Below are 23,922 nucleotides of genomic sequence, written 5' to 3'. Positions count from 1 at the left end.
CTTTCTCAGATACTACAGAATTGTGTCATTATTCTGCATCTTGATACTTCGAAGCATATCCTTGAGCTCCAGTTTCCTGTGGTCACTACTATTCATGAAAAATTTTGTCAATGTTTTTCCCGTTGCGAAATTGTTTTCTTTTCTGTGGATATTTATGACAATATTATATTGTACTCCCTCAAAGATTATTATCCTTGCCTTGGCTACATCTTTCTTCCACTGAGAAAGATTATCGGCATCAAATTCTTGTGGTTTTGCAACACTTGAATTTATGTATTATAGCAATGTATTATCACTCCAATACTACCTTCATGTGGTCCTTCCATGCAACAAAATTTGTGATTCCTTCCAAGGCAAACTCTAGCCTTAGTCCATTGAAGGCCATCTTCTTATCTTTGAAGAAATCCTACATCACTGATACTCAAATTGGAACCTCTGAGAAACAACATTGAATTTCTTTCTCTAATGTGAATGCAACTCTCATACCATGTAGAAATTAGGTTATATATTTGTAACTACGCATAAATTTTTAATCAAAATTGTAAGACACAAACCTACTCTACTGCTTCGCGAACATTAATTCACAATTTAGAACAAAAATATAAGACATGAAAGAAGAAATAACACACATACAACACATATTTTTCTCCCGGGAAAACAATATTCTAAAAACCTTAATGTCTAGTTGCATTAATCAAATGAATAGAGATGTATTACAATTTATTTTCTGAACTAAGCTCACCTTGCAAGTTCACAACCTATCTCTCTACTCGCTAAAGGAATTTGACCTAAACTTAGTCATTATTTCCCTTGGATTGAGCTACTATCTCCTTTTGTTTCTCCTTAAGAAATTAAATTTTATTATTTAGGAAATTCCTCTAATTGAATTGCGCAATTCCTTAGGTTGATCATCTGACTGCATGCATCACTTGTACACTTAAGACTAGTCTACAACTGATCTTACACTAACTTGGAATCTCCACCTCAACTGCGTAACTTGAATTATCTTCATGCATGAGATATTTTGGGTTGATTTATCATTTAAATGGATGATCATTGAGTTTGACTGAAGTCCCACTACTTAACTTCTTACCCTCCACTAGTTCCTCCAATAATTGGAACTAGTTTAACTGAAGACAACCTAAGATAACTGACCTTGATTGCTACCAATTAGCAATCATAGATGTAGAACTGAACTCTAACTCCTCCAACTTGAATTTATTTAGTAAACTCGGTGACACAAGCCATGTCACACAAGTTAACACAATCCAAGTTGTTTGTTGATGTGGAAATTTGTTTTTTCCCAATTTAATCAAGGAAAAATCAAATTGATAATTTCTTCTTCTTCTTTTTTCTATATTTAGGCTTCTATGATCCATATTGAATTAAGAAAATTGTTTCATTAGAAATCACATAAGAGAATTTCTTGCTACAATTTTCAATAATAAATGCTTGTGAAATTTGTTGGATTCATATTTTTATTTTTATTATATTTTCTTCATCAAACAATTATCAAAACATAAACATGAAGATCAAAAGAAACTGATAACACAAGATATAGGATCCAATCCATGGAAAATTCGTTCCAAGGGGAAAACGAAAAATTATATTCTTATAGAATTAGATCGAATGAGATATTCATGAACCCTCCTCTCTCTAGAAGCCAAGTCAAACCCTCCTTCTCCTCAGATTTCAGCCCTCCTCATTCTCTATAAAAATTTAGATAAAATGCTCCCAAATTATATGTCCAAAGTGAGCTCCAGCTTTCTTCTATTTATACTTGTCCAAAGGGGTGTGGATAGTCATGTTCCTTGGGGTGATGCCCACAAGAGAGGCATGGTCGAATTGATTTCTAGAAGGAATATTTTCCCAAAATACATATTTAAAAATTCTTTTTATTTTTCTTTTATAATATGTCCAAATAGGACTTTGACTCTTTGACTCAAAAACCTAGAAGCATGAATAACATGCTTATCTAGAATAATAATAATAATAACAAAAAAAAAAATCTTCTTTTTGTTTTTACATAAAATATTCAATGATATAGGTACAAAGACCATTATGAAGACCATACCTAGTTATTTTTCCAACACTCCCTCTTAACTAGGGAGGTATTCATAATAACACAGTAAGACTATCTCAATATGAAATGTTATCGTAAGAAGAGATCCAGATTAATAAGCATCACAATATCATCATAGTCAAAATTTTCACATTACCAAGGCCTTGCTAGGTACACTCTATCTCTCACAATATTATAGTGACAAAGGTACATAATCCACCTAGGCTACCAGATGTATATCTTTGATCAAACCATTTCCCTCAAGGAAATGTCTGTCCATCACACCATTCTTATCAAAGTTCATGTACTTGACTTAGGATCTCCATCCTAATCCATCATAATACATGACACAAGAATGTTTCTCCAATATTCTTATCCAATTAGACATTCTCTTTATCCATCTCTATGTACTTGAATTACGATATTAGTCATAATCCATCATAGTACCTGAAATAAGGAGAACCATCATTCTCCCTATATGTGATGCATACACTAGACTTATGGAGGTTATTCATGGCCAAGTACATGACACAGGGAAAAGCAGTGTCCAAATTTACTCCCTCTCAACCTAAGAGTAGTCATCAACAAGCCTCATTTTGTGTTAGAAGTACTCATATTTCCCTTACATAAATTACCTACAATCATTGTAGTTTCCTCAACCAACCCTCTTATCACTAAGTTTGCTCATCTTGCAACTTCTTGAACTGAGGCTCCAAATTTTCCTCCTAACAGATCACTATCATGTACTTGAGGTATTCATCAATTGCATCTTGAACTATATCCAACACTTCTTCTTGCACTTCACTACTACTTGCATCAGATAGTTCGTTCAACAGATTGACTATTACAAGATTAGCCAATCCATTATTCAATACAACTTCGATGACCTTTTCAATCAGTTAACGCACCTTCATAGACTCAAATAATTTTTGCCCCTAGTTGTTAGTCTCATATTTCCAAAATAGCCAACCAAAATACCCTCTAGCATAGAAACAGTTTCTCCACTATCTCTTCTCTTAGGGACTTCAAGTCATCAACAATGAATTCCACACAAACCATGTAGAACATAATAAACCATCATTCCAGCTACTTCACATGATTTTGCAATATGCCTTATCTAGAAGCCAAGTCATATCCTACATAGATCATCAATATCGGATTTTTCTTTAGTCATAGTGTCATGTTAAGATTGCTACATGCTCCCTCTAAGGTCAATATTCCTTTGCATGTTTTAGTTTCATATTGCAACAATTTTCTGCTTCATTTTTTAGTTGTCAATGTGTTCTTGAATCAACTGGAAGCTTCAACATAATTTTCATTAGGGTCCTTATAGTTCCCTCTTTCCATTATCCTCATCATCAATGATTCATTTAGCACGAGTCTTTCTTTTTCTTTTTCCTCCCATCCTTCTCATCTTTCTTTCATAATTTTGACTCCCTTCATAGGTTGTACTTCTAGGGTTCTAGATACAAATCCTGGATTTCTTGATCTAACCCTTATCAGGGTTTTTAGTGGAAACATTAGCCCTAGGGTTTGAGTTCAAGCCCTAGGTTTTACCCAATTCAACCCTTGCTAGGTTTTTCCACATGCCCTGGAATATCCTTGCAAAATTTAAATTTTCAAACCCTAGATATTATATCTCAAGTGTTAGCATTTCATTAGAGGGAAGAACCAATTAGGGTTAGGTTTTTTGATCTTACGGTCAATTTAACCTAAACTAGGGTTTAGAAATGCTAATTATCAAAAGTATTCAAGACTTCATAATGTGCCATTCCTACATGGTTATCAAGACCTACAACGAATTGAAAAACCATACTGCTAATTACAAAACCTAAGAAACTCTTTATATTTATATCTAAGTAGATTGTTTCAAATAATTATAAAACGCATGGAAATTGTACATACCTCTTATGAAAAAAATAAGTAACTCTGATCTTGTTCCAGAATCAACTTCATTCAGAAAGGAGACAACCTTTTAATGTGGTATAGGAATGAACTTCAGTACTTCCTCAACTTACATAAACTTGGTGTTTACATGATATATACAACTATTCTCTTGTTTTCACAAACTATATGTAATTGTAGGGTGACCTTTGTACGTATCTAAACTTCAGATCGTCATTGTGATAAGTGTCATGGATATTTTCACTATCATTGTTAGTCATTATGTTATTGATATACCAAGGTTGAAGTCAATGCCATCTCAATAAATGTCATATTTCCATTTTATGGGTATTCTCACATTAAAAGCGTAATGCAAGACCATATAACAATAGCAAATTAAGATGCCTTAGGCCATTATACCATCATGTTTCATTATGGTGTTCTCCTTCAAATTATTCAGATACGAGTCCTTAGAAATGAAATCAATATGAGCATGGTTGTCTCCATTATGCTAAGATCATGGTGCCATTAATCATTATAAAAATTTCCATAAACTTCCAAATTTGAGTAAGCATATAATAGTCATTAGTGTGATGACACTATTAAGACAATGTCTCAGAAAATTTTAATACAAGGCATTTTCATTGTAAGGTTGCATGCTACATAATTGCCAAGTCATTCTGTACAAAAATTGAATCTCATTCACATAAAATTGTGAATCTCGCATTGCTTCTATCCATAAGCCAAGAAGATTAGTCATTCAAATGAATTTCTGAACTATTGAATCACCAAGAGTGAGTGGGCCATCATTGTAAATACATGAAATATTTAAACATGCAAACCTCAAGAATGAGTCACTGAATCATATAAGATATTAGTCATCCATCTTTATGTTTGATTCCAATAAACTACATGAGTGATCCATCTATATGATAGAATGCAATCCTTAGCAGAAATATTATTGAGCTATTAAGTATGTATCATAGTATACTTTGACCACTGTATAGAGAATTGATTTTAAAATTACTACATGAGATCAAATGTGCCATAATGCACAAAGATTACTATTGTGAGCCATTACAGAGTTTAGTAAGAGCACCACAGAGGTATATCAAACCATTTGTAAAGACAATTCAAGCCATGGATTTTAGCCATAGAGAATTCATGTTAAAGAAGAAAGTTATAATAGAAACATTGTTGGGTGCAGGAATTGTACTTAAGCAAACTCCTCAACACTTAATTGTCAACCCAGGGGTTTCATAAACTTAGAGACAAATCACAGGCAATGTCAGAAGTTGTATGAACTTTTACTATTCTTAATCCTACTTCTTAAAGGAAATGTTGTAGAATCATACAAAAAACCATTTTTAAAGGAAATTGACACCCAAATGACTCTAGTGCTGGAGTGTAAAAGAATAATTTTCAAAGAAATCAATTAAAGGAACTTTCACACAATTGAAAGAAATCTTAAATACCAAAATTAAATATTATGTTTATCTCCAGTATAGATGTCTCACAACTTGACAAATGGACCCTTGCAAATATGTGTTTTCCAAATGATTTTCCTTCTACACAAACAACCTGTTCTTGTATTATTAGAATCTAGTTGCACTAGTGTAGGTACAATACTTTTAAACAAAAGTATATTTTACCTTCCTTACTGAAGATTTATGTTTTTATGGAGGTTCTATAACCCTTAGGGCTTAGAGAACTATGTTCCTGTTAAAAAAGACTAGCTCTTGCACTAAGAAAGAGCTCCCTTCACCAAAGTTTCCAAATACTGTTGAAAGAATTAAAAGACACGTTGAAAATAATTTCAATTGCAAAGTAAATTCTGAGATAAATTATCTATGGAAAAGAAATGCTTCAATTAACTAAACATGGAAATGAAAGTCAACTCCATAAATTGAAAACAATTTAGAATAATCAAAGCAGCAGTGAAAGTAATTTGCATGGACTAGATAGCTTCGGAAACTCGGTTGTAATGCAAGTACAAAGTGTTTAAATAACATCCTTCCTTAATTCATATAAACATCCTTAGATCCTTCATTAGTATGCTCTTAATGTTAAGAAAGATTACTGGATTTAATAATACTCTTACTTGCATGAATAACTGAAATGATAAGCAAAAATGTAACATTTGATATGAGGTGAATGAGTAAATCAGAGTGCATAAAACTACATGCACTGGTACAGGAAGAATCTTCCTGTACGACCTGAGAATAAGTAAACCAAGACAACAATTGTAGGGAAGGAGTCACAGGAAATAAATAAGCTCATTCAACTTCAAAACTATGGATCCATTCACTCTTAACTACAAAATAAATTTAGCTCAGAACTTTTGAAATAAATACAAGAACGATTCAAACCATGCAATTGCAAATAAATGTTCACACAGACCTTTTAAATGACAAAAGCACAAGGGTAAATGAGCTAGGTTGGTTGCGCCCTAGACAACCAGATCATTTCCTGTTTAGGAAATGAAACGAATCAACACTCAAGTATGCATAAAATATAAGTTAGACACAATGTGTGAATAACATGGCGAGTTCCTTGTATTACTTGATCAGCAAATATACATGATGGTGCAATTCCAGCCCAGAGCCGAGGGCAATACAAAATTACATAGTGAATGAAATTGAAACTTATATCACTCCCTAGTTCTTCTTAAAGTATACATTTTATATAGTCTTTCGGCCTTAGCCTCATTCTGCTAATTACAATATTTTCTTATTCGAGATTTTCGGCTGAACAGACTAACAGCCAATATTACAAAATTGGTTGATAGTTATAATGGAATGTGAACTTCGCTTGTCATAGACCATCCTTGGCATGTATCCTTGATTATATGCTGCTGATATCCAACCTTAGATAGCCCGCAACCGAACTAGGAGTTGTGGATCAAAATGCCTGTGTGGAAGGATTTGAACTATTACGAAGATCTCATAGAAACGTCATTGGTGGTGCAAGAATCTTCCTGCACCGGTCATGCTAACTCATAATTAACACTTAGTTCATAAATTACTTTTAGGAAATTAAACATAAGTTACAAGAGATACTAATAGGCATGAAATCTATATAAAATAATTAATAAAGCACTTAATAAATCTTAATTATAAAATATGAAGCATATGTAGGAATAGATGTTTATCTTGGATTAGTGCAGGAATGAGAGGGTTAAGTAGAGATAAAATAGAGGTTAAAGTTTATGGAAATGGGGTAAAATAAAGAAGTTTGGGACACCAACATCCTCCCATCCCTAAGTTGTTGTGTGTCCTCACACAACATTTTACCTTCTGCAAACAATCTTCTAAAATGGGTGGCCAACTCTCAATCATATGCTTCAATACCTATTCCTACTTTTACTACCTTTGGCTTTTTACCTCGAGCTCTTTTCAGCTGATTAGTCACCTTCTTGAGGCATTTGTAGCATTTGGAAGCCCGATACTTCCATGCTTTTACTATTGCTAGCAGACTTCCCTGCACTCCTCACTCGAAACTCCTTTAGGAATGATTCTTAAGTCACTCCATTTTCTTCTAGCACTTTCTTGACGAGGATTGTGATAAGCCCATGATGATATAGCTTATTCGTGACTTGGATTGCATTCCCACTCTGCACACCCTTCACCATTTTCTCAAGACTTCTGAGCAGGTAGTAAGGCAAATTAACAAGTTTTACCGACTCAAAGTGCAGCAACAGCCAAAGGTGATACACGAATGCTAGTGTATAATGTCGCTTGCAGTTATCAAATCTATGCAATATGAACAGGAGATCTCGCCATTTCCTGATCATGGCACTCTGCGGCAGTCCCTTCTTCCAATCAGCCTTAAGGTTTTTGTCAACCACAAAACGATGCCATCGTTTCTTCCCAAGCCACTCCTTTTTGAACCACTACTCCCCTGTAGTTGGCAAGCCTGTAGCTTGTGCAATAAACTCCTCCATGAATTTGAATTCTAATGAGACACCCCTGACTCGACCTCCTTTAAAAATCTTCGAAAACTCCAATACCACAACCATGTCGAAACCATCAAACTTCTGTAAAAATGGAAGGAACTTTGATTTTTGCAGTAGTGCAAGACTGTTCCGCTATTCCACATTCTACTTGATCTCCTTCAAGGACGACGACTCATTTCTTATTGATGCCATGTTCGAATTACACTTCAAAATTCTCGATCACATCCTCAAAAGGATTTCGGTGAGTGATACCAATAATTGCTAAGAGCTTTATGCCAGATGTTTATCCATCCTCCGTATTTTCAGTCCCACCCAGCCAATCATTGATGAAAACAATTCCTCGGATTAGATGCAGATATGTATCAACCTGCTACAACTGAGCAATAATGATTGGATGTGGCAAGGGTTTATGCGACGATGGTGCAATGGTCATAATGATCGGGTTACGAGGTAAAATAACAATGAACAACTAATGCGAGATTGTTTCAAGGGAGGTGAATATAGGTTATCGAAAAATTAGTACTATCCCATAGTCTACCTCATAATTTAATCAAGACATATTTCAGTACTCATTAAAGAAATTAGATTTCAAAACCCAATATATCTTGCACTTTAAAAATTTTCCTAAGCCAATAAATGATAAAACAGTGTATTAATTAAAAATATATATAATTCTATGATCTATCAGTATTCATGTGCAGGGTAATGAAGTTCCAAAAACATCCTTAATAAGATGCTCATGGACAATGTGAAATTTATTTTACACTTGCTCCCATAGTCGGCCACATTCCTGCACTAATCCTGCTTGCACTGCACCATGCTTGCACTGACTACTTGCACTATGCATCTTGCACCAGGGATTTTACCGAAACAAAAATTTTGATAGAACACACTTCCGTATCTAGAAAGAAAAAGAATTGCCTCAATATACAAGAAAAGTTTTATTTGCCATCCTTTGGTGTTTCATGAGCATGCCTTCTGGATTGACTCCATCAAAGTCTGCAATCAATTTTTGAGGGAATAAATAAGTGGGAAAACTGTAATTTTCAGAATGGGAAGGAACATTACAGCAGGGATTTCCAGGAATAATATCACCAAGGGGGATAGACGAAACAGGATGTGGAAAAAAATTCAGTCGAGAAGATGGATTTTACGAAATCGAGTGTGGTATTTTTATTAGAAGAAAGAGGAAGGTAACTCTTTGGAGATTTTAGAAAATAAAATAGTGGGAATTTTCGGAACGGGAAATAGAAGAAAGGTAGAGTTTTTTTTTTTTTTTTACCTTGAAAATCTGTTTGCACTGGTGCTAGAAAATGTAATTGCAGTGGGAATTAAGTGTTTACTTGGATATAAATTTCCATGCTAGTTACCCCAAACTTGGGTAAGGGCTTGGTTTCTCGAACCTTCTTCTTGGTGGTAGCTAGCATATCTAAAAGTCAGGTAAATTCCCTTTTTATTAAAATTTTGATGTTCCAGCCAGCATGCTAGTTTTCAGGTTGATCCTTCTGCAATCATGTCAATCAACTAATTTTCATAATTATAGGAAAAAAAAACTTTTTATTTTTTTCATTTTTTTCTTTTATTATTTTTAATAAGAACAAGAAGGAATCAAATCTTCAACAGGTTCGTGTTACCACCTACCATCTCCTTTTCAAATTGTTGTTGGACTTGCTGCATAAATTCTCCTTTAGTAAGGGGCTGAAAATATACCTCCAATCTATGCCCATTTACCAGGAACACAAGATTCCATCCATCAATAGTTTTAATTTCTACCACTCCATTTTCAAACACTTTGACCACCTCATAGGGTCCCATCCAACATGTGTGGAATTTCCCTTTAAAATATTTGAATCTAGAATCATAAAGGAGTGCCAAATCAACTAGTTGGAATTTATTTTTCTGAATGGACTTGCATTGTTGTTGAACCAAGATGTTCTCCTAAACAACATCCTTTCAGAATTCATCTAACTCATTCAATTGTAGAATACACTATTGTTGTTCTTCAGAGAGATCTAGCCCCAACTGCACTGTAGTCCTGAAAGTCTTAATATGGAATTCTATCGACAAAAGGAATTGTTTTCTGTACACCAGCTCATATGGTGTGTGTCCTGTGTTGTTTCTCCAAGTGGTTTGGTATGCCCACAATGCTTCTGGTAATTTGTCAGCCTAATCCTTTTTGTGAATGTTTACCATCTTTGTGAGGATGGACTTAATCACCTTATTTGTGGACTCCACCTAACGATTTTCTTGCGAATGATACTGTGTGGATTTCATGTGCCGTATCTTGCATTGCTCCATCACACCCTATACTGAATTAGAAAAAAACTATGGTGCATTGTCAGAAACAATTTCTCTAGGCACACCAAATCTAGTAAAGATTTAAGTAAAACGAAAATCAACAACAACTCTTTCAGTAACAAAAGAAACAACTTTAGCTTCTACCCATTTTGTAAGGAAATCTATACAAACCAAATATGCTTGTTATTTAATGATGTTGGATTTATTGGTCCTACGAAATCAATGGCCCATTTTTCAAAAGGCTCAATCATAACCTGAGGACATAAAGGAATTTCATTGGTTTGATTAGGATGGCCAACTCGCTCATAGCTATCACACCGCTTGGCATATTGTTTGGCATCCTTAAACAAGGAAGGCCAAAAATAGCCAGCTCATAACACTTTGTATGCAGTCTACTTATCGGCAAAGTTACCCACGCAAGGTTCATCATGGGAATATTTTAAAATATCAGAAACTTCTTCCTCTATTACACATCTACAGATAATATGATATTCCGCTTTTCATGAGTGGATAAGTGAGGTGGTAATTTTCCAGTGAGTAAATAGTTATCTATGTCAGCAAACCATGGGGATTTTGTTGACATAGAAAAAATATGTTCATCAGGAAAATTATCATTAACAGGGATTGCTTCACTAGGATTGTTTAATCTTGAAAGCTAACTTGCTACTACATTCGATTTTCCTGGTCTATCAATAATGGTAATATTAAATTCCTCTAACAATAATAACCACCTAGTCACCCTACCATTAGTTAATGGTTTATTCATGAAATATATTATTGTGGAATGGTCAGTATGTACAAAGACTTCATATCCTATAATATAATGTCTTAATTTATTACTAGAAAAAATTACAGCTAAAAACTCTTTCTCAGTAACAATATAATTTAGTTTAGCAGCTGACAAGTTTTTACAAATGAAATAAATAGCATAAGATTGTTTGTCTTGTTCTTGTCCCAAATCTACACCAATAGCAGTATCTAAGGCATTAGAGGAAATATGAAATGGCAGGGACTAGTTTGGTCCTCTCAAAACTGGTGTCTGGACAAGTTTTTCCTTCAATGTCTCGAAGGACTGGCAAGCTGTGGACCAAGAAAACTCATTATCCTTAGCCAAAAGTTGAGAAAAGGAGGGTAGCTATCCTTGAGAAATTCTCAATGAATCTCCTATAGTAGCCCACATGTCCTAGAAAACTTCTCACTTCCCTTTGAGTTTTGGGTATAGGGAGACTCAAAATAATTTCTATTTTTGCAGGGTCAACCTGGATACCTTTGTCAGAAATAAGATGGCCAAGAACCACCCCTGCCTTGCACATTAATCTGCATTTTTTGTCACTCAAGGCGAGATGAGCTTCTTGGTAGTGAAGAAGCACTTTTTCTAGATTCTTGAGGGCTTCCTAAAATGAATCACCAAACACATAAAAGTCATCGATATAGATTTCTACAAACTCAAGGTCAATGAAAATAGCCAAGAATACCCTTTGAAAGGTAGTTGGGTCATTACATAGCCCAAAGGGAAGCACTCAGTAAGAAAATGTACCCCATGGACATGTAAAAAAGGTTTTTTTTTTTATCGTTGGGTGCGATTTGTATCTGGTTATACCTGCTAAAGTCATCTAGAAAAGAAAAGTAATTCTTACCAGCAAGGGTATTGAGTACCTGATCAATGAAAGGAAGGCGGAAGTAATATTTGAGAGTGGATTTATTCAGTTCTCTGTAGTCAATAAAAATGCACCATCTCCCATATTTTTTCGAGACTAATACCAATGGAGAGACCCACTGGCTATCAAAAATAGGATAGATAAAATCAACATCTAAGAGTTTTTGCAATTCTTCCTTTAAAACATCTCTTATAGATGGGTTCATTTGCCTTTGGGGTTGTCCAATAGGTCGGGCTCCATCCCGAATATAGATATGGTGTTTACAAGTTTCCGGAGGGATGCCATTCATATCTTCATAGCCCCATGCAAAGGCATCAAGATGGCTTCACAACAAATTCACAAGCTTCTCTTACTAGGAAGGATTCAAGTCTAAACTAATATGTAAGGATTTACCTTGACTAATCTCAACAAGAGTGGTATCAGGCTCTAGAGTACATAGAGGTGTCGCTAGAGATGGTGATGAGGGAGGTAGAGAGTCATATCTTTCCTAAATATATAGACTAAAAATTTAAATCAATGACTCAAAATTAGGCATTGTGTCTAGATTATTTAGGAAATCTTGAATTTCACCCTCTTGTGAGAACTCAACATTCTGATGTATTAAGGAAATAGGTTGAGTCTCCTCATCACTACTGTAGTATAACCATAAATTTTATCGAAGCTCCTGAATGGATCTAGCGAGTGGATATAAGGTGACCTTCTTCCTAGAATCTCCATGGGAAGACTACATGTCACCAGAACGACATCCGATATAAGCATCGGTCATGGAAAGCCATGGTCATCCCAAGATCAAGGGATGTCCTTCCATAGGATTCTTTGGCTAAAGCACAATGAAATCTACAGGATATTCCCAAGAGTCTAGGGAAACGACCACATCTTCCAACACCCCTTCCGGCTTGATTTTAGATCTATCGGCTAGCTTGAGTAGAGTGTGAGTAGGAAGAACATGGACCAATACAAGTTGATCCATGGTTTTCTTTGTCATAACATTAATGGCTGCCCCTAGGTATATGAGTACATTGGAGACAAGTACATCACCTATGTGGACAGAGACAACAGGGTTTCTGGGGTTTGTATATTTCTCCATGTGCATACACCCTGTCATTAACTCTGCTACTCTACCAACAAATTGAATGGTTTTTGGTTCTAATCTTCTCGTTCTTGGATTCTTGAGACAGAGTTCCCTAATGATTTTTGTGCAGATGGGGATCTCCTTAATAGCTTGGAGCAAAGGTACCCATATGAAAAGGTTCCTAAGCTCAGAAGCCAAGATAGACTCAAGAATGGGGTCTTTCTTCTCCACAACTAACCTCTCTGGATAGGGAGGTTGGTTGGAAGAAGATGACAAGGGCTTAGAAGGTATAGGGATAGGCTAAAGGTGTCATCATTTTCATAATGGTCAGGAGTTTCCTCCTCTCCTTTCTCATTGACAATCACCATAGGCTGTTTTTGATTTTATGAGGTTACTATCTTCCCTATTCTTAATTATAGATCATTGACTCCAACTAGCATAGGCTGATATGTGGACGAAGAAAGTGGGTTCATAGAATGAATTATTTGTACCACTTTGTTATTGGGGTTGGGTAAAGCTTGAGCAATCAGCTGAGAAGGTCAAAATGGTGGAGGTAAAGATAATAGTTGCATTGGCTGACTCAGTTTTGGTAATGATGGTTGTGGCATTGGCTAAGGTGCATACGTAGAAGGATATGACTGCATATGTGCAGGATATGAATGATGTGAATGGTGTGAATGGTTTGACCTTCTCCATCCTTGTTGCTAGCATTGGGAGGGTTGTCCATAATAATATTGGTTCCCATGTTGCCAATGTTGAGAGTGATTGGGGTTATGATAGGAATATGAATGTGCATTATAACCAAAAAATCGCGGTGGAGTTTAGGAGCCATACTTGCACTTACCTAAGGCAAGTTTTTCATGCTCCTATATCATGTAGTGATTCAGCTCTAGGTTGTCCTCCCTAAAGTATAGCTTTCAGCCCAGGTATGGAGGGACACTTTTTTGTGGCATGGTCCTCTGGACAAATTGGAAATTTATTAGTTTCTTTAATATTAATAGGACAATCTATAAAAAGACGCTTTCTTCTACATTTTGGACAAAAAACAGCAATGACTCTTGTTCCTCTACTAGTTTTTGCTGAAAATTGAAAGAGTATATTTGTTTACTAACCGTATTCATTATTTCAATTTTCATATTGTCCATTTTGTTTTCTAATCGAATAATAATAGCATCAGTAGATTAAATTTTCTTGTTTCTATTTTGAATTCCTTTACTAGATCTATATTGGTTCCTTGAGAATTTCCTGCACAAGTCATAGACTTGACCAAAAGATTTTTTAGCAATATCCCCTTGTCCTAACAGATTTAAATTATTCATAGCATCATCAGTAAGCCCACGTAAGAATAATTTTATAATGGTACTTGGATCAAATTTGTGTTTTGACGTTTAAAGTATATACATGAATCTATCCAAGTAGTCCTCTAGAGTCTCATCATAATTTTGCACAATAGTAAATATTGCATTTTGAATATCTCTATTTTTACAATATTCTGGATATTTTGACAAGAACACTCTCTTCATTTTCTCCCAAGAAGATATAGTGTTTCCACCTAGTCCCATGAACCAACGAAGTGTTGTGTTGTTGAGAGTTGCAAGAAACAACTTTAACTTTTGGGCATTAGATGAATAATCATAACTTCTACACAAAATATCAAACTCAAATAAGAAAGAGTCTGGGTATTCATGTACCTTACCATAGAAATGAGGAAGAGTTGATGGTGAAATATTTTTCATTTATACTCGTGTATTAGGATCCACAATGGGGAACCCAAAAGTGGATTGTTCCTCATTTACCTTATTTTCACCAATTCCTTCTGCATGATCTCCGTGATCTTCCTTTGTTTTTTTTCCACATGAACTACCCTCAATAGGATGAGAAGGCTAACTATGGGTTCTAACAGCCTCCTTCTTCCCCTTTGTGGGTTGTGTCACACCTAGACTATTACTACCAGAGCCCAAATGGACAGTTCCTAGATGTTGAGTCTGAGTTTGTTTGGACTTTATGCCTACAAAAGAAGGCCCAATATGAGGTTTGGCTTCAGATTTATCAGTATTTATCTAGCCCCTAGTGGGCTGTGGACCCCTACCTCTTTTACGAATTCATTTAAAAAAATGACAAAATGAAATTCAAATAAAAGATGAAATTTCAAAAATAATTCAGCACTTATAAATTCCTACAAACAATAGAAGCACACTGCCGGGATAAAATAATAGCATACTTACCCCTATTGCAAAAAACAAAAAATTCTTACCAATTCAAATCGCCTCCCCCGCAACGGCGCCAAAATGTTGGGTGCAAGAATTGCACTTAAGAAAACTCCTCAACACTTAATTATCAACCTGGGGGTTTCATAAACTTAGAGACGAAGCACAAGCAATGCCATAAGTGGTATGAAATTTTCCTATTCTTAATCCTACTTCTTAAATGAGATGTTGCAGAATCATATGAAAAACAATCTTTCAAGGCAATTGACAACAAAACAACTCTAGTGCTGGAATGTTAAAGAATAATTTGCAAGGAAATCAAGTAATTGAAAGAAATATTAAATGCTTAAATGAAATACTATTTTTATCTCTAGTATAGATGTCTCACAGCTTGACGAGTGGGCCCTTGCAAAGATTTGTCTCCCAATTGATTTTCTTTCTACACAAACAACATGTTCTTGTACTATTGCAGTCTATTTGCACTAGTGCAGGTACAGTAATTTTGTACAAAAGTATATTTTACCTTCCTTATTGAAGATTTATATTTTTATGCAGGTGCTCTAAGCCTTAGAGCACTCTGTTCTAGTGACAAAAGACCAACTCTTGCACCAAGACAGAGCTTCCTTCACCAAAGTTTCCAATTTACTCTCGAAAGAATTAAAAGATGTGTTGAAAAGAATTTCAATTGCAAACTAAATTCTAAGATAAATTATCTATGGAAAAGAAATTCTTCAATTAACTGAACCTGGCAATGAAAGTCAACTTCATAAAGTGAAAACAATTTGGAATAATCAAAGCAGTAGTCAAAGTAATTTGCATGCATCAGCTAGCTTCGACAACTCAGTTGTAATGCAAATATAAAGTGTTTACAATAATGTCCTTTCTTAATTAATATAAACATCCTTAGATCCTTCGTAAGCACGCGCTTAATATTAAGAATGATTACTAGATTTAACAATACTATTGCTTGCAAGAATAACTAAAATGATAAGAAAAAATGTAACATGTGTAGTGAAGTAAATGAATAAATCAGAGTGTACGAAACTACCTGCACTGGTAGAGGAAGAATGTTCCTGCATGACACGAGCGGAAGTAAAGCAAGACAAGAATTGCAGGAAAGGAATTACATGAAAGAAATAAGCTCATTCAACTTCCAAATTGTAGATCCGTTCACACCTAACTACAAAATAAATTTAGGTCAAAACTTATGAAATAAATACAAGAACCATTCAAACCATGCAACTGCAAATGAATGTTTACACATACCTTTTAAATGACAAAAGAACAAGGGTAAATGAGCTAGGTTGGCTGGGCCCTAGCCAACCAGCTCGTTTCCTATTTAGGAAACGAAATGAATCAACACTCAAGTACACATAAAGTACAAGTTAGACACAATGTGTGAATAACATGGCAAGTTCCTTGTATTACTTGATCAAAAAATATACATGATGATGCAATTCTAGCCCATAGCCGAGGGCAATACAAAATTACACAACAAATGAAATTACAACATAGATCGCTCCTTCGTTATTCCTACAGTCTACATTTTATACAGTCTTTCAGCCTTAGCCTCATTCTACTAACTATAGTATTTCCTTATTCAAGCCTTTCGGCCGAATGGACTAACAACCAATATTACAAAACTGGCTAATAGTTATAAAGGAATGTGGACTTCACTGGCCATAGACAATCCTTAGCATGTATCCCTGACTATATGCCATCGATATCCAACCTCATTTAGCCTGCAACCGAACTAGGAGTCATGGATCAAAACACCCATGTGGAAGGATTTGAATTGTTACATAGATCTCGGAGCAACATCGTTGGCGCTACAGGAATATGCTTTCACTGATCATGCTAACTCATAATTAACACTTAGTTCCTCAATTACTTTTAGGAAATTAAACATAAGTTACAAGAGATACTAACAAGCATGAAATCTATATAGAGTAATTAATAAAGCACATAATAAATCTTAATTATAAAATGCAAAGAATATGTAGGAATATATGATTATCTTGGACTAGCGCAGGAATGAGAGGGTTAAGTAGAGACAAAATAGAGGTTAAAGTTTATGGAAATGGGGTAAAAATAGAGCAGTTTGGGACACCAACAAACATCACTCAGAGGCACAAATACAGTGTGAGGGTGTAATTCAACGACAGTACCGATTAGACTGGAACTATGATATAATTATAGAGATGATTTAAGCTACTGGGATACTGGAGATATGAACCATAATAAATATTAAATTCGTTTTGATTGAGGTGCCCAAACTTTAGTCCAATTCACCGAAAGAGAATTTAAAGTATTATAAATTTATTGAATAAGAACCATAGAGAGATCTGAGTCAAGCCACAAGATGCTTCATAAATGAATAAAATTCCAACTAAGTGATACTCAAGCCTCATACTTCAATCCCCAGTGCTAATATTGATCTAGGTGGATGTTGCTGATGAGCGCCAGTATTGGAGCAAGGATGCTGCAACTCCTAGGCTATGAGATTTACTTATCAATGTAGGAATTTCACAGTAGATTAAACTAATTATGTAATGTACTAAAGCAAAATACTTAATCTACTTCTACAATCAAACTTGCAGAAGCTTAATCGATTTTGAGCAAGATCAAATAGAACACATATAACATATGAAGAAGAAATCAATCACACATGAAACATAGGAGAATACTCTGGGGAAAGCCTTAGCTAAAAACCCCGATCTCTGTATTATCATGTGAGTGGAAATATCTCTGGATTACACAAAGCTTTAGCTCACAAGCTATCCAACTCTCAGTACAATCCCTTAATCCAGCTCATAGACTGAATAGACACAACAAATGCTTTCCTCCAATTCTCCAAGCCTCTTATTTCCTTCCGCAGTTTCTCCTGGGCCCTCCAGTTGCAACCTGTGTGATTCTCACCTCACACACAACACTGACCTCTGAAATAACTGTGCAATCCTGGAGTTAATTCCTTCTACATGGATGAGTTTCCTATATAGGAAAAATCCTCCAACTGATAGTACATTGTCCCTTCCTTTAGTCTCAACTAGGTCTCTGACTAAACTGACATGCATGAGTTATTTATGAGAGAATATTCAGTTATCTGAAGTGCAGTAGTTGCATGCATGCATGCATTAACTGACTAAACTCACAATTAGTTCCTCAAACTATTTGGAACTAATTTAACTGGACATAACTCAGTTAAATGAACTAACTAATTACAGCTCAAATACAACCCATCCTTATCTCCTTAATTAAGGGATAACTTCCTTAATTTAAGGGATAACTAGTGCATGACTTCACAAAGACTTCTAGCTTGAATTTGTCCAACTAATTAACTCAAGATGAATTAATTAATTATTTTACAAACAACTGCTACGACCAAATTTGAATTTTAATTATCAATTTTAGTTTAGGTACTAACTAAAATTGGAATGTATCCCGAAATGCTATCTATAGCAATGCTATTTTTAGCATTTCTATTTCATCATTCCTTGTTGCTATTTCCAACGCTAGTACCTGAGATGCTAGTTATAGAAATTCTATTTATATCAATGCTATTTATAGTAATGATATTTATAGCATTTCTATTTTTATAATTTCTTGTTGCTATTTTCAACACTCCCTCTCAACATGAAAGGAATTCAACTCAAACCCGATCCTGAACCTTTGGAATGTTTTGCATGCAAAACTTCTCCCTAGCGTTGTTGCTCCAGAAACTCTAGAAACAAAAAAATATCTAACTTGAATCAGTATGATGCATCTGTCATCAAAGTCTCTGACTGCTATTGCCTCTATCGACTAAAAGTATCAGCACCTCTGTGCTCTTTAGTATATGACTACTTTAGCCTCTATCAGTCTGATCTCCGACTGCATCAATCACATTGATTCCTGTTGTTGCATCCATGCTACTACTAGTCCTATCTCCCAATGCTGCATCCACACTGCACCTCCTCTCATCATGTTCCATCGTGCTGCCCACTGTTACACTACAACTCAATTACTGAGAAGTAAGTAACTAATTTCCCAACTGACCTCCCTGTTGGGCTAGAAATTTCCTCTGATGTTGAAGCTTCCTCTGTCACTCCATCCGCATCTATCTCTACCCACTCAACCAATCCTACTACTCCTTGTCGGGGCTCCTGTAGCAAGGTCTAATCAAAGAGGATTGGTACCTCAAGGGTCTTGCCCTTATTTAAGCCTTCTTGGGACTATCACTTTACATCGCCCCACCTCACACCTGGAGGTATGGATGCATGTGATACCTCTACCCACTTGGTTCAAAATTTCCCCCTACTGGAGGTCTCTGCATGAGTGGATGCCTCCACTCGGTCTCCTCTCTGCTTCTCCAGTTGTGGTTGCTCCACAACCTCCTGAAGTTGCTTCACCAATTGTGTCTCCTCCACAATTTCTTGAGACTTCTTCTGGTGCTGCATGTTGATAGGTAATGTACTCTCCCTCTCAACCACCAAGTCTCCAACAGTTGCCGTGCTCTGCAAGGCCTTGCATGCATCCTGAACCTCAAGAGCATATAAGTTCTGTACCCGTGAACTGATCTATTCCACTTGACCCGTGGTGATGTGTCTAAGGAAAACCTTTCCCTTACTGAAGACTACATCATAGCCTTTGTCTTCCAGCATTGCGATCGATACCAAGTTCTTCTTCAGTCTTGGCACATACTTCACATTTGCCAAGGTGATAGAAGCTCCATGCTCCCTCTTAAAAGTAACCGTGCCCACTCCTGAAACACTATACCTTTCATCGTCATCCATCTCTATGAGTATCATGAGGTCTTCCTCCTCCAAGGTACTAAATAAACTCTTATCGTTGGTCATGTGGAATGAGGCTCCACTATCAAGAAACCAACCACAACCCATCATCAATGAAACCATGCATGCGATAAGGGCAAAATCCAATTCAAACTAAGAGGCCAATGCCTCACCTTCAGATCCTTCTGAGGATCCCTTCTTGGATTTCTTCAATGGACAATTAGTTGCATAATGGCCCACCTCATGACAATTAAAGAATCTCACTTTAGATTTGTCAATCTTCTTCCCTCCATGAGAAGAACTCGATTTGTGATGAAAATCCTTCTCCTTCCCTTTCCTTATCTTACTCGTTAAGGTGAAATTTTCTTCATCCTCCTTGGATGAAGAACGATCTCTGGTTCTCCTCCTGATCTCCTCCTACATCAGATCTGAGCACAATCATTCCCAATCTGGCAGTTTCTCTCTTCCATTAACTGAGTCCTAGTGGCTATGCTAGCTCTTAGGAATACTGAGTAGAGAAAGACTCACCATATCATCATCGACTATCGTGATTCCCACACTTCCAAGCTCATCTCTGTAGGTGGTGAGCTTATTTAGATATGTAGAGATCGTGTTTCCCTTTTTACACTTGATTTTTCGAAGCTTGTCCTTTAGAGCCAACTTCCTCTAGTCATTGTTGTTCTAATATAGATCCTTCAATGTCTTCCACATTGAAAATAGAGTCTCCTTCCCATGGAGACTCCAGACAATATGGTCTCAAACTCCCTCCAGAAGAATCCTCCTCGCTCTCGCCACACATTTCTTCCATTCCACCGATTCTTGGGCATTTCCTATTGTTGGCTTCGAGACTTCTTGATCAATGAAGTCCTTCTAACCATTGTCCTCTAATATCACCTCCATGTGATCCTTCCATGCTATGTAATTCAAGCTACCATCCAGGTCATACTCGAGTCTCAAGACATTCAACACCATTGGTGAACTTTGAGATGTGATAAGTAATCGATTATGTAACTACAATCAAGAACATCAAACTTCAAGCTTCTCCCTTCTTTGTATACTATTCTCTGCTTTGATCAACTTGGCTCTGATACCATGTAGAAATTTAACCGTAGATTAAACTAATTATGAAACATACTAAAAAAAAATACTTAATCTACTTCTACAACCAAACTTGTGGAAACTTAATCGATTTTGAGCAAGATCAAACAGAACACATATAATAGATGAAGAAGAAATCAATCACACATGAAACTTAGAAGAATACTCTGGGGAAAGCCTCAACTAAAAACCCCGATCTCTGTATTATCATACAATATCTCCGGATTACACAAAGCTTTAACTCACAAGCTATCCAACTCATAGACTGAACAAACACAACATATGCCTTCCTCCAATCCTCCAAGCCTCCTATTTCCTTGTGCAATTTCTCCTAGCTCCTCCTGTTGCAACTTGTGTGATTCTCACCTCACACGCAACATTGAACTCTAAAATAATTGTGCAATCCTGAAGGAGTTAATTCCTTCTACATAGATGAGCTTCCTATATAGGAAAAATCCTCCACCTGATAGTACGTCGTCCCTTCCTTTGGTCTCAACCGGGTCTCTGATTGAATTGACATGCATGAGTTATTTATGAGAGAATACTTAGTTATCTGAAGTGTAGTAGTTACATGCATGCATGCATTGACTAACTGAACTCAAAATTAGTTCCTGAAACTATTTGGAACTAATTTAACCGAACATAACTCAGTTAACTGAGCTAAATAATTACAACTCAAATACAACTCATCCTTATCTCCTTAATTAAGGGATAACTTCCTTAATTTAAGGGATAATTGTTGCATGACTTCACAAAGACTTCTAGCTTGAATTTCTCCAACTAATTAACTCAAGATGAATTAATAAATTATTTTACAATCAGCTGCTAAGATCAAATTCGAATTTTAATTCTCAATTTTAGTTTAGGGACTAACTAAAATTGGAATGTATACCGAAATGCTATTTATAGGAATGTTATTTTTAGCATTTCTATTTTATCATTCCTTGTTGCTATTTCCAACACTAGTACCTGACATGCTATTTATAGCATTTCTATTTTTAGCATTTATTGTTGCTATTTTCAACAATGAACTTGAAGTTCGTACAAACATGGAGGTGACAGTGTTGTATGCATAAGTAAAAGTGATGGTTCTTCCTGTTGTCATTGTTTAGTTGGGGAGACCACTAGGGTTCCAAGCGAGACTTCTATAGAGTTAAAAGAAGCTTGATTCTTTGATGGAAGAAGGGAAAATCTACTCTAAGCGAGTTACTCTACTGTAGTAATGGAAAAAAAAAAACATGTAAAGCTAAACCACACCATACCCTAATTAACCATTTAAGAAGCTATGCTAAGCAGAATTTCTAAATCAACACTAGAAAAATGCTACTATCTAAGTTGCAGAAGTAGAAAGAATCAAACAATACTAATGTGCAAGCAAAGAAACTAAATGAAATATTCTTTCATTTTTTTGCTTTTTATTAGACAAAATCAAGTATGCAAACTAATTTCTCTTGTGGATGTGACAGGTGGATGGAAGGTGTTTGAGGATGGATACAAGGTTTATAAAGTGGTTGGATGGTGTGGAGGGGTCCTAGGAGGCTTCTTGTGACTTCCTAGAAGTTTCCCATCAATTTGGCCTCAAAACAATCCATTTCAGGAAAACCTACATGATTTACTAGAAACCTACAGGATAATCAGGTAGGAATTACAAGAAACCTACAGGATATAGCTGAGAGCTAATTGTGAGGTGTTGGAGGTGTTGGGAAGATTGGGAAAGGTGTGTGATGGGTGGAATGGAGTGTTAGAAGGTATAGTATCACTCAAGAGTCAATATGCAAGATAAGAGATGCATAGATTCACTCAATGTATCTAGGGGAATTTCAATGAAAAATGATGAAAAAATAGTGAGGTTGATGGTGAAACAAGGGATGGCTAAGGTGGATGAAGTGGAAGGTGGCTGTTGGTGATGAAGTCTTGGTCTCCTCCTGGAGTACCTACTCTGCTTAAAACATGTGTGTCTTCCAAGAACTATGCAACAAGATACATTTTCATCAACTAGAAAAGCATGAATCAATTTCCTATATTATGCATGAAGAATGTTGTTGAAGTGAATGAAAGCATAAGTGATATCTTATTGTAGAAATGAAGATGGAAAAACATGACAATGAAATCTACCTTGCAACATGAACCAAATACTGAATCAAAGACAACAAACTCGAAAGCTCATACAAGAACTAGAAATCTATGTTTTTGGGGCTATCGAAGGGTCCCTTCCTCAAGTCATGGTCCCAGAGAGAGGAAGTGACGCCAAGATACCTACTAACAACCTTGTGGTGATCCTTTTTCTCCTTGCTAATCTGCTACTTGAAAGAAGTCACAAATGGAAGCAAACTATGACACAACCAATCTAATCTACATTATTGTAATGGAAATGCATCTACTAAGCAAATGAACAATTAAGCTATGAATCTTCACTAGCATACATGTACAATAAAGAGGAGCCTTGGCTGCTAGGGTTGGGCCCTAAGCCAAGAGCTTCATCCCTCTAAGTTAACTCAGTGATGGCTCAAAGCAAAACTCATTCTTGTTACCAAAACAACATATTACCTCAAAAAATTGTCACAAGTCTTACAGCAAGAAAATAGAGTAGAGTTTTACAATAAAAATCCAAATCCTACTAAGATCCTAGGCCTCTCTACTTATACATATAATGTCTCCAGTGACTTCCTTAAAATTAGGGAGGCTTGGCTCCCATACTCGAGATAAACTGGTGCGCTGTCTTTCACTTGCTCGGCTACCTTCTAGTCCTCATGATTTGAATGTTTGCACTCTGAGCTGATGGAGGAATATTTGAATGGAGGGGTAGTAATTGAGGAGGATTTATCTCCTAGAATCCCTCTCCCTTGTCCCATTCGAGTTTTGACCTTGGCCTTTGTCAAAATTCCTTGGTTTTATTCTTTAATCCTACATTAAATGCAC

This window comes from Pinus tabuliformis, chromosome 5_2, assembly GCF_031772625.1.
Source record: "Pinus tabuliformis cultivar Carrire ecotype Pingquan chromosome 5_2, CPIR1, whole genome shotgun sequence".
NCBI lineage: Eukaryota > Viridiplantae > Streptophyta > Pinopsida > Pinales > Pinaceae > Pinus > Pinus tabuliformis.
The sequence above is the reverse complement of the archived record's forward strand: the minus strand, read 5'-3'. Positions refer to the sequence as shown.